This window comes from Marmota flaviventris, chromosome 7, assembly GCF_047511675.1.
Source record: "Marmota flaviventris isolate mMarFla1 chromosome 7, mMarFla1.hap1, whole genome shotgun sequence".
Classification (NCBI taxonomy): Eukaryota; Metazoa; Chordata; class Mammalia; order Rodentia; family Sciuridae; genus Marmota; species Marmota flaviventris.
Genome location: NC_092504.1, coordinates 4,875,547 through 4,886,509, shown reverse-complemented (window position 1 = coordinate 4,886,509; position 10,963 = coordinate 4,875,547). Strand labels below are relative to the sequence as shown.

The 10,963-nt window shown below is 53.4% G+C and overlaps 1 long non-coding RNA gene across 1 annotated transcript; it reads right to left on the bottom strand.

The window, feature by feature from the left end:
- Window positions 1-4,231: 4,231 nt before the first annotated feature.
- Window positions 4,232-8,786, bottom strand: LOC139706396 (uncharacterized). Its single transcript, XR_011707942.1, has 3 exons — window positions 8,240-8,786; window positions 6,310-6,491; window positions 4,232-6,192 (listed from the first exon to the last, which is right to left on the bottom strand). It is a non-coding gene; the product is annotated as an uncharacterized lncRNA (long non-coding RNA).
- Between the last annotated feature and the right edge of the window lie 2,177 nt (window positions 8,787-10,963).

Here is a 10,963-nt window from a genome sequence, read left to right as displayed (position 1 = left end):
CTGTGAGCTCCAAGAGGGCAGGGCCGAGTCTGTCTCCTCCAGAGGTGGTGGTAGAAGGGACACTGGTGTTCTTTTTATCAAGGGGATGGCCCCTTTGATGGGGGAGAAAGGAAATGCATCAAAATATTAGATTGTTTTTGGGGGACAGAATTAAGGGTAATTTTGATGTTCTTTATTTTTTTACTACATTTTCCGGGTGACAATAAATACCTGTGATGTTTGTAACATGAAAAAAGTTTAAGAAAAAAAAAATAGAACGACATTAGGGTAAAGAAGGAAAAAAAGAAAAACCTGCCTCATTTGCAGAGCTCTGCAAATAATTTTAAAAGCCAAACTGGGTTGTGTGAGTCTCTGCCAGAGCACCCCTTGTGGCATCTTTTGGCCACCTGGCTGGGACTCACAAGAACAATCCAACTTGTTTGAGGAAGAAAATAATTTTCATTTTCGCAGCAGTCGGCAGGCCTGAAGCCGACACATCTCCCCGCCCCAGGTGGGGCTTCACGTTTATCTGAGCTAACCAGAGGTCCTCTCTGTTTGGGTATTCCAAAGCCACTTCTGCTCCAGGCAGATAAGAAGACAGATAACTCTTGCAGTGAGGAATCTGCCTTTGAATTTGTCTTTCAAAACAAGAGGGCTTCCTCAGGGTTTGGGGAGAAAACAAGCTGCTTTGACTGATTCATGATTGTGAAATGGAATTCTCCTGCTTTCCATTTCTGAAGGGCCAAAAGAATTCCTCCTCCAGGCAGGGCCAGCATCCAAGCACCGGTGAGAGGTCACTAATCACCATGCATGTCCCTTGGGAAGTAGAGGGCCGCCCTGGCTGGAGGTGTGCAAGTCCAGGCTGGATGTCACAATGAGGGTGAGGCACAGACGGGCTGGGGGTATTCTGGTCTCCACCACCCAGGTGGGAGAGGTGAAGCTCGGGGAAGTCAAGGGATGTGCCCAGGGTCTCACCACCAGCTCCTGGGAAGTCCACACTCAAATCTGGGCTGGCCTGTCCTGGACTTTTCTATTTATTCACAGTTTGGAGTGACAGAAACTCTGGTAGGACTTGGTAGGAGGTATTAGTTCACCTGGAGAAGGGAGGGTGCTCCCTGGCTTGGAATAGGCCAGGTGCTTAAAGAGGAGACACACTCAATAAGAGAGAGTGGGGAAGGGACCTCCCACTCCATGAGCCTCCAATGACAGTGCAAACCTACTAATCAATCCCCAGCACACTCCCCTGGAGCTCATGCCTGTGAGCATCCATCAGTGTCACAAAAACAAATACAAACATCACCCCTCCCATGCTGCAGGCTCCAAGCTTCATGGAGCAGAGAGACCTGACCCCGGAGAAGGCCTGGTTCTAATCCCAGCCCTGTCTCTTCTGGCTGTGTGCGCTTGGGGAAGTTACATGACCTCATTGGAAGAATACTTGCTTCACAGGATGCACTCACTCCTCAGATATGCATCCCAAGCTCCTACTGTATACCAGACATTGTTGTGTGCCCCAAGGAAAAGTGAGACCCGGAGCAGGATGCCTGCTTGCGGAGGGAGCCGACGTCAGACCTGGGGTCATGAGGGTTGGGGGAGGACACTGTTTCAGCAGCATGATCAGAAGGTTTTCTGCAGGGCTGGGGTTGTAGCCAGCGGTAGAGCGCTTGCCTTGCAAGCATGAGGCACTGGGTTCAATCCTTAGCACTACATAAAAAAATAAACAAGAATAACGATACTGTGTCCATCTACAACTAAAAAAAAATTTTTTTTAAAAAAGGGTTTTCTGCAGAAGAGATGCCCTGCACACGTCTGGGGGAAGAATGTCAGGAAACAGGGATCGTGGGGCTGGGTGTGTAGCTCAGTGGTGCATGCCGATCAATCCCCAGCCCCACGTCCCTGGAGCTCATGCCTGTGAGTGTCCGTCTCACAGACACAAACACAAACATCACCCTTGCACTAATGCTTTCACATAGTTGTACCACCATTACCACCAGCCACCTCCAGAAGGTTCCCAGCTAAAACTTTTCTATTAAACACCCACTGCCATTCCCACTCCCAAGCCCAACTCCCCCCATTGCGTTGTCCTTTAGCGACTGACAGGCTTCCCTTGGCATGTCTTTGGGCTCTCTCCTTCTCTTCCAGACAGTCACATTCTAGCATGTGGACACCCTACATTGTATTCATGCATTAAGCCGCTGAGGGAAGTGGGGGCTGTCTTCACCTGGGGCTCTGTGAAGACTGCTGCTGTGAGCGTGGCTGTCCAGATAGATGGATCTATGTGAGTCCCTTCCTTCAGTTCTTTGAGATATATACCCAGAAGCGGAATTGCTGGATCGTGCGACAATTCTACGTTCAGTACTGTGGTGCGCAGTGGCTGCACGTGTTGGGGCCACTGGCAGTGCCACAGTGTCAGCTTCCTCTTGTCTCCAGCCGTGCGGGCGTTTCCTCTGCTGCTTTCTCCTAATGCCTGTGAAGCACTCTCGCCTTGTGGTTTGGGCTTGCATTTCCGTAATGATAGTGGTGCTGAGCGCCTTCTCCTGTGCTTACTGGCCATCTGTACGGCTTTGGAGAGCTGCCTGTTCAGGTCCTTTGTTCACTTTAAAAAACCGAGTCATTGGTGTTGTTTGTTTTCTTGTTTTTTGTTTGCTTGTTCTGGAGTTGCAGGAATCCTTTACGTGGTCCAGATGTCAATCTCTTATCAGATATGTGGTTTTCAGACAGTTTCCTCATCCCCTGGTCGCCTTTCACCCTGTTGATTGTGTCCTTTGATGTCCAAGAGCTTTTAAGTTGGATGTAGTTCTGTTTATCTGTCTTATCCAAGAAACCATTGCCAAACCCAACACCAGATGCTTTCCTTGTGTTTTCTACGGGTTTTATAGTTCCAGCTCTTACATTTAGGTCTTGGGTCCATCTTGAGAAATTCTGCTCGTAACAGTGGGTGAGGGTCCAGTCTCGGTCCTTAGCATGTGGCTGTCAGGTTTTCACAAGGCCTCTCCTTTCCACATCAAATGGTCTTGGCATGCCATGGAACTTCTCTTGGCAGCAGAGGCCATCTATTCTCTCCCATTGATGTCTCTGTGCTTTGATGCCACTACGGCACTATTATGGTGACCGTGGTGAGTCTCCAGCCCAGGAAGGTGAGGCCTCCAGCTCAGGAAGGTGAGGCCTCCACTTTGTTCTTTTTCAAGATTGTTCTCACTATTTGGAGTCCCTGACAATCCCATGGAAATTTTAGGATTTTTTTTCTCTTTCTACCAAAAAGTAAACCTGTTTGTAAGAACCCGTCCCAAGGAAGCCTTCCCTGGCATCATTTATAACAGCAGAGGCGGTGCCGCGGGGTATTGCAACTGCACACGCGACCCAGGCATTGCTCACCTGTCACTGAGCAGGGAGAATCACATCAGAACTGCACAGTAGTATGACCACACAAGAGGGAGCGCTGGGGACAACTCCACTCATGCAGTGTTTTGTTTTGCTTTATTTTTTTTATATTTATTTTTGAGTTGTAGTTAGTCACAAAACCTTAATTTTATTTATTTTTTTTTATGTGGTGCTGAGGATCAAACCCAGGGCCCTGCACGTGCTAGGCGAGCGCGCTACAGAATCCCAACCCTCATGCAGTGTTTTAACTCCACTAAAGAGGTGCAACAATGATTGCTTTCAGATACTTTTAGCAGAATGAAAAAAGCAAGTCCATGATTTTTGGTGAAAAAGAAGACTATGAAACTGTGTATGCAAATTGCTATAGTATTGTATACGACACAATTATGAAAATACAATCACTGGGACATGAATGCTGGAAGGAAACCTCTCTCTCTCTCTCTCTCTCTCCCCCTTCTTGTACCAGGGATTCAGCCCAGCAGCCCTTAACCAGTGAGATACATCCCCAACCCTTTTTCATATTTTGTTTAGATACAGGGCCTCACTGAGTTGCTTAGGGCCTCATTAAGTTGCTGAGGCTGGCTTTGAACTCTCAATCCTCCTGCCTCAGCCTCCAGAGCCACTGGGATCACAGGTGTGCGCCACTGCACCCAGATCCCCTTATCTCTTTTTACTTACATTTTTACTATATGAGTCCATATAACTCCTAAGATGATGAAAAACAGGGTTTTTAAAAAATACTTAGACAAATTGAAAGTGTATCAAAATGTGGAGTAAATATTTGTGTTAGGGTGAGAAGAAAGGTACTTTTTTCTTTATGTTCAACATTTTGGCTTACATTATCAGATTACCATTGTAATAATTCTATGAGTCTGCAAATTTTTAATCATGTGTATTTTTAGCAGTTACATAAAAACACAAAAATCATACATAATAATGGGGCAATATATACTGTTTTGATACACGTCTAAATTGTGCAATGTTCAAATCAGGCCAAATACATCTATTTCCTCAAACATTTATCATTTCCATATGGTGAAAACTTTCAAAATCCTTTTTCCTAGTTCTTTGAAATTTACATCCATCATCATGCTTGTCTACAATCGCCCTACGGAACAGAAACACACTGGAACTTCTTCCTGCTCTCTAAGTGGAACTTAGTGCCCTGCTTGTCATTATTAATCCACTGAATCGGGCCTTTTCCTTGTCACCTTGCACCATTCTAGCGGTCACCCCTGTTTCCAGATGACTAGGACCTGAGCTTGGCTGGGCGCAGCAGTCCATGATTGACAGCGGCCCTCTCTTGTTAATTTGAGTCAGCAGCAGGAAGGGTGTACACAGGCGAGATGGTGAACATCTGGGGAGGTGCCCAGGGACTCTGTCGGCCTCTCTTGGAGAACGGGCCCTCCAGCCTAGACCGCCTCTCTTTATCTCCCCTGCGCAGAGACACACGGAGGAAGAGGAGCTGGAACAGGATGTGCGCAGAGTGTCCATTTTCCACAAGCCCAGGCTGCCACGTCTCCACCTAGATGCAGAGTCCTGAAAACCCCTCGGCTTCGCACAGGCTAGGCATGCGCTCTAGCGCTGAGCCACAACCCCAGGGGAACTCGAAGGGGCTGCCTTGGCTGCTAACACCACCGGGCCATACGAGGCCCCCGGCTCCTGGGAGGAAAGGCTGTGGGGATCCCCAGCTCTTTTTCTCTTTACCAGAGACATCTTGCTGAGACCTTTCATCTAGGGTTATCACCATTTCTCAAAAGAAAAAAAAAAAACAATCAGTCATAGGACTTCATCTCAGAATAGGGAAAGTAACAAAAAGCTGTGAACTGCATCCTGACGTTCCCCAAACGATTTTGTAAAGAATGTATCTGAAACGTTCATTTGAAACACCCCCAAATCCATCGCCTAATGAGTGGGCAACTGAAGTGGGGTCCACCCTCACAGTGGAATGCAGTAAAAAGGAAGGACTGAGAATTACTAGATCAGAATGAACCTAAAAGCATCACGTTATGTGAAAGGAGACGGACCCACGTGCGGTGTGACTCCACGTATGTAAAATGTTCAGTCAAATCTACAGGAAAAGAAAGCAGATTGGTGTTTATGTCAGCTTTCTGTCACTGTGACAAAATAACTGAGAAAATTAACGTATAAGGAGGAAAGATTGACTTTGACTCCCAGTTTCAGAGGTTCGGTACTCAGTCGTGTGACCCTGTTGCTTGGAGCTGTGGTGAGGCAGAACATCATGGTGGAAGCACAGTGAGGAATTCTGCTCACCTCCTGGTCCCAATGTCCCCTCGAGGGCACGCCCAATGACCTGACTTCCTCTCACTAGGCCCCACCTCTTAAACTTTCCCCGCCTCCCAGTAGCAGCACTTTGGGGAATCGAACCTTCAACACTTGGGCCTTTGGGAGACATTCAAGGTGCAAACCGGAACAGTGGGTGTCAGGGACTGGGAGGAGGGAGAGATGGGGAGCGACCACGATGGGTTGTGAGGTTTATTTTGAGGTTGATGAATTAGGTTATGGTGAAGTCACACAGCACTGTGAATGTCCTAAAATGTGTGGGTTGTATACTTCAAAGTGACACATTTTGCATGATATGAATTATCTCTCAATTACAACTCAACGTCAAATAGAGGCGTGAGACTGTGCAAATAGGAGAACACTGAGTTCTGTTCTGTGCGCATGCCGGCCCGAGTGGTCTCCCCAGAAGCACAGCCAGCCGACAGCACACACTGACCTTGCTCTGCTGCCTTGGATTCTGTACCTGTCACAGATCCATTTTCACAGAGGTGGGGTGACCAAAATGCAAGCAGCGCTCATTTCAGCTTCCACCTGGGGCGGAACGTTCTGTGTGAGCTGACCCCTCCTGTTTCAACCTCTGGCCCCTCCAGTTTTCCTGAATTTAGCAGAACCCAGGCACCGAGAAGCAGATCCTGGCTCTGGCCGTACCTGGGGACTCTGAAGTTTGTCCACTTCTGAACGGCGTCTTCAGAACAGGTCATGGACACTCTTTCCCTTTGAAGTTGTGTGGCCATCACCCCGTGGGGCCCTTGCAGCCTTTGTCCCTCCCCAGTACCCAAAGTCCTGCTCTGTCCCCCACGCTGGCTGGAAGTGAAATTTTGGTGTGCAACCTGAATTGGAAGCTGAGTGTCACAGCAGGGGCAACAAGGACCAGCAGGATAGCACAGAAGCAGGACTTAGAAACCCTGAGGGAGGAGGTGGGGGGTCTCCAAGACTGGTGGATGTCCAGGTGGTGGAAGGAGTGAACTCTGGAGTGTAAACTGCAGCCTCCGTGGGAGAATCCACTCCCACCAAAGCTCCAGAATGTTCTGGGACTGTACCACACATAGTTGCCCAGGCTGAGGAGAGCCCCACCCAGCTCCCGATGAGGAGGAACCAAGGGGTCTGTCCACCATTTGTCAGCTCAGGACCAATGAACCCTTGAGGGCCCAGGGCCCCAACTGTGCCTTTGTGGGCCTGGGTCCGCACTTGCCCCTGCACCTGGTTGGGCCTGGGCTCGCGCAGTGCATGTGTGCTGCTGAATGTGAGCGTGGGACCTGGTCCCCCTGTGTGAGTGTTGGCACACGTGAGCTTTGGGGGGATACGACATCTAAACCCCCCAAACACACACACCCTGCTGCCTGTTCCCGCATGCAGCCTGGGATGGGCAAGGGTGCAGGGGCTCAGTCCTGTCAACAACGCTCCGTGCTCATGAAGGTGTGTGTGCATGGGAGGCGGGCTGGAGGGTGGGCGTGTGTGTGAAGGCCAGTGAGTGAGAGGGCATGTGGGGGTTGGCCCACTGGGAGGGGCTGGGAGCCTGGACAGGCCTTCCCAGCAGCCACCTCCGTCTCCAGCTCTGTCATGGCCCAGGATTCTGTGTGTTATGGTGGCGGCCCAGACCAGGTGCCTGGGTGTCCAGTCGAGCTGCTCTGCCTAGCCTGTCTCCATGACATGGCCTGTCTTTGTGCTCTTTCTCCGCCTCTCTCCTCCCACCGTCCTGGACTTATCCCTTTCTCAGTCTCTGTGGCCCTTTACTGTCTCTCGCCCACACCTCCTCTGTCCACCTCTCATGCTCCCTCTCGGGGGAGGGCTGGCCCAGCAGCCACTGCCTTCCCTCCCCAGGACTCTGCGTGGGTCAGAAGGGCCTTTGGGAAGCCTGTCCCTCTCTCTGACATGGTGCGCTGTCCCTCCACTTTGTGGGGCCTTACTGAGCCCATCCAGGCAGACAGAGCTGCAGACAACATGGAGACAGGGTGCTGATTGGAGCAGGCGCCGCCTGCCCGCACGGCTGCACCAGGCACCAGGAGCTTGAGGGAGAAAGGCCTCCGTGCAGGCCCTGGGGCTCCGGGGAGCCAGGCCTGTAACAGCCTTGAGGTGCGCATCCTGCCTCCTGGGGACGACTGCTGGCAGACTGCACAGATGGGGAAACCAAGGCCAGGGAGGGTCAGTACCTGGTCTGAGGCCCACTGCACGGCACGTCTCGGGTGGAGACTGCCCTGTCCTTGTGTTGCCCAGGCTGGGGAGAGCCCCACCCAGCTCCTGATGAGGAGGCGGGGATGGGGGGGACCTGAGCACAGGAGCCAAGGGGTCTGTCCACCATTAAGCACCAAAGGTCCCCTCACCTCCATTACCCCTGAGAGGCTCGGCTTCATTGTCTCCCAGAGTCAGGTTCTTTCCCTGATGTAAAGATATCAGAATATTCTCCACCTCATGTCATCCACCCACGCCCCTCATGGGCACCTGTGGCACCCAGGCCTGGGCTGGGCACAGGGGCCAGCCAGGAATCTGCACCCAGGAGGCAGCAGGAGGGGCAGAAGGGAGGCCTTGCCCCCTAGGGAGAGCCTTGGTGGCCTCCTGCCCCTCCAGCCCCAGGCCTTACCTGTGCTTGGGCTGTCCCAGCAGTGCCCCAGGGTTGGCCCCTGCCTCCCGGCCTGCTGTGGTCCCAGTGCTGCTGTCAGACAGCAGGGCTGCCCTTTCAGGCGAAATGCCCTGTACCCGTGGAGGTCATGCACAGGTGAGGCCCGCCAGCCCCTGAGGCTGCCTGGGCGCCCGTGCGTTTGAGGGCCGGGTCAGCCAGGCCAGGATGGCATCAGGAGAACGTTGTCTGTGGCTTTGGAGAAGAACCAGTGAGGTCCAGGCCTCCCAGGTGACCTTGACTTCCCCTGAGGCTGGCCACCCCAACCACAGAGCCCAAGGACTCCCCGCCCCTAGATATTGACAGACGCGGAACCTGAGGGCCAGAGGAGGGCTTTGCACAGATCCGCGGCTCCCCAGGAGCAGAGCTGGGGTCCCAGTCTCCGGCTCCTCCCACCAGATGGTGCCGTCACCCCCCCACGCTGCCTGCCAGCCCTGTATGAAGCCATGACTGTTATTGTCATGTCCTTCAGGAGGAGCCGCACAGCCTACGTGACTTTCACCTGCATTATCTCAGCAGGGCTCTGTGAGATGGGGACACTGAGGCCCAGGGCCAGGTCCTGCCTCACACGCAGGGGCGTGTCCACCCACAGAGGCTGGCCTAGCTCCTGGGTAGGAACAGGGCTCCACCCAGCTCTGCTCCTCGGCCTGCTGCCTGGTAGGCCTCTAACTGGTCTCCAAGCTTGAGTGTGGCCCGGGGGTCAGGCCAGGGGGGACACTGCCAGAAAGGCCGGGTCCAGCTGGGCCCTTAGGCCGCTCTGCTAGGTTGCCAGGCTCCTGAGTCATCCTGCCAGGCGCCTGCTCGGACCTGTTCCCTGGCAGCTGCTGCCAGGGTGGGTCAGCCCAGCCCTGGTGTCCTGCCAAAGCAGAGGTGGCCGTGAGGTCAGAGGCAGTGTCCTCTGCCCTCCCCACTGCCCTGCCTTTGCCCGCTGCTCCTTTCATGGCAGGGAAGCCTCTCCCCTCTCTCCCAAACTCCCACCAAGTGGCCTTGCTCCAGGACCTCCCCCCGCCACAGTTCCCCTGAGGCGCCTCCCCTGCTGTGTCTTCAGGGGCTTCGTGGCCCCTCTCCCTTCTCCTGTCATCCTGACTACAGCAGAGGTCCCCAGCCCTAGGGTGGGTGTCAACTTCCAATTTCCCTGGGTGATGGAGATCTCTTTCCACCAGGGCATTGGGGCATGGGGGCCCCAGACTCAAGGGGGTGCCAGGCCGAGGAGAGAGCTCTGGAGGGTCCAGCGGGGGTGGGGGGGGGAGGAGGCACTCCATGGCTACCCCCGGGCTGGGAGGAGGCCTGGCCACGCTGCCAGCCAGAATCCAGCAGGCTCTGCTGAGGGTGGGGGTACCTGGAGGCTGGAGTGTGGCTCTGCTGGAGCACTGTCCTACATGTGTGTGGCCCCCCGCCTCCCCCACACGGGACCTGGCTCTCCCCAGAAGCTCACTGAGCCCTGGAGAAGCTTGATGTTATTTAAGCAGCAAGTATCCTGTCTATTCTGGGCCAGGCCCACAGTCATGCCGGGCAGGAACCTGGGGCTCGGAGGACAGAGGAAACCTGCCCAAGGTCACACGGTACATGGCAGAACCAGGACTCAAACACTGAGCGTCTGGTGCCACAGACCAGGCCCACACGGCTCTTCCCCTGGAGCCCTTTACCTATCACTGAGAATCCACCTCCACTGCAAACCAGAGCCCACAGGCGGGGGGGGGGGGGCTGGCATGAGGCTGAGACCACTGGTGTGAAATCTGACAGGTCTGTGGCCAAGCCCCCTCCTAGCTGTGTGGACTTAGACAAGTTGCTTAACCTCTCTGAGCCTCAGACGTCTCGTTTCCAGAGTAGAGATGGTAGCAGTGACCATCCATTGAGCACTAATTGAGCACTTTCTGAGTATCAGGCCTCCTTCTAGAACACAAGAACACAGCTCTCATGAAGACAGGCAAAACCTGCCTCGCAGGGAAGTGGGAGGACCACCCAAACCTGGGTGTGGAAGCCCCAGGGTAGCAGGACAAGCACCTCCTGCCTGTGGCTGTTCTGAATGCCCCTCTGCTAGTGCCCAAGGACCACTGAAGGACCACGAGGATAAGAGGCGCTCGGAGCTGGAAGGGAGGAGCCCCAGGCCGAGGGCAGTGCCCGTGCAGAGCCAAGAGGCCGGATGGGCAGCACAGCCGGGCGTGGGCGGGTCCAGGCTGACATACCCCTGCCACAGGGGCTGCGCTGGACACCCTGACTGGTGAGCCTGGGCTGGGGCTGGGGTCAGGCCAGCAACCCTTGGCCACAACCCCAGGTGCAGGAACATCCCATCTGACAGCTTCCGAACAAGACCCCCTCTCGGGAGTTAGGGTCACCTGCCCAGCTGTGCCCCGGGTAGGAACACCCTGGGCCCTGAGCTGGAAATGTCCACCTTTTGACTTTAGAGTTGCTTTCCTTCTGAATAAAAAGTAATATTTATGTGTTCATCATGAAAATAAAGGTGGAAAACTTACATGTTAATCGCAATTTCATTGCACAATTTTAAGCACACCAGAAATAGCCCTCTGGACACATCGGTGCCCAGCCCTCTGGGTGTTTTTCTGGTCACTGGTTCTGAGGGTTGAGATAAAGTGACACGTGGAATTTATTCATGTTCAGCTCTTTTCGTTGAACGTGAGCCTCTAGGGTGGTGTTTACCGTTTCTTTCTGTTATAAACTTAATGTGGC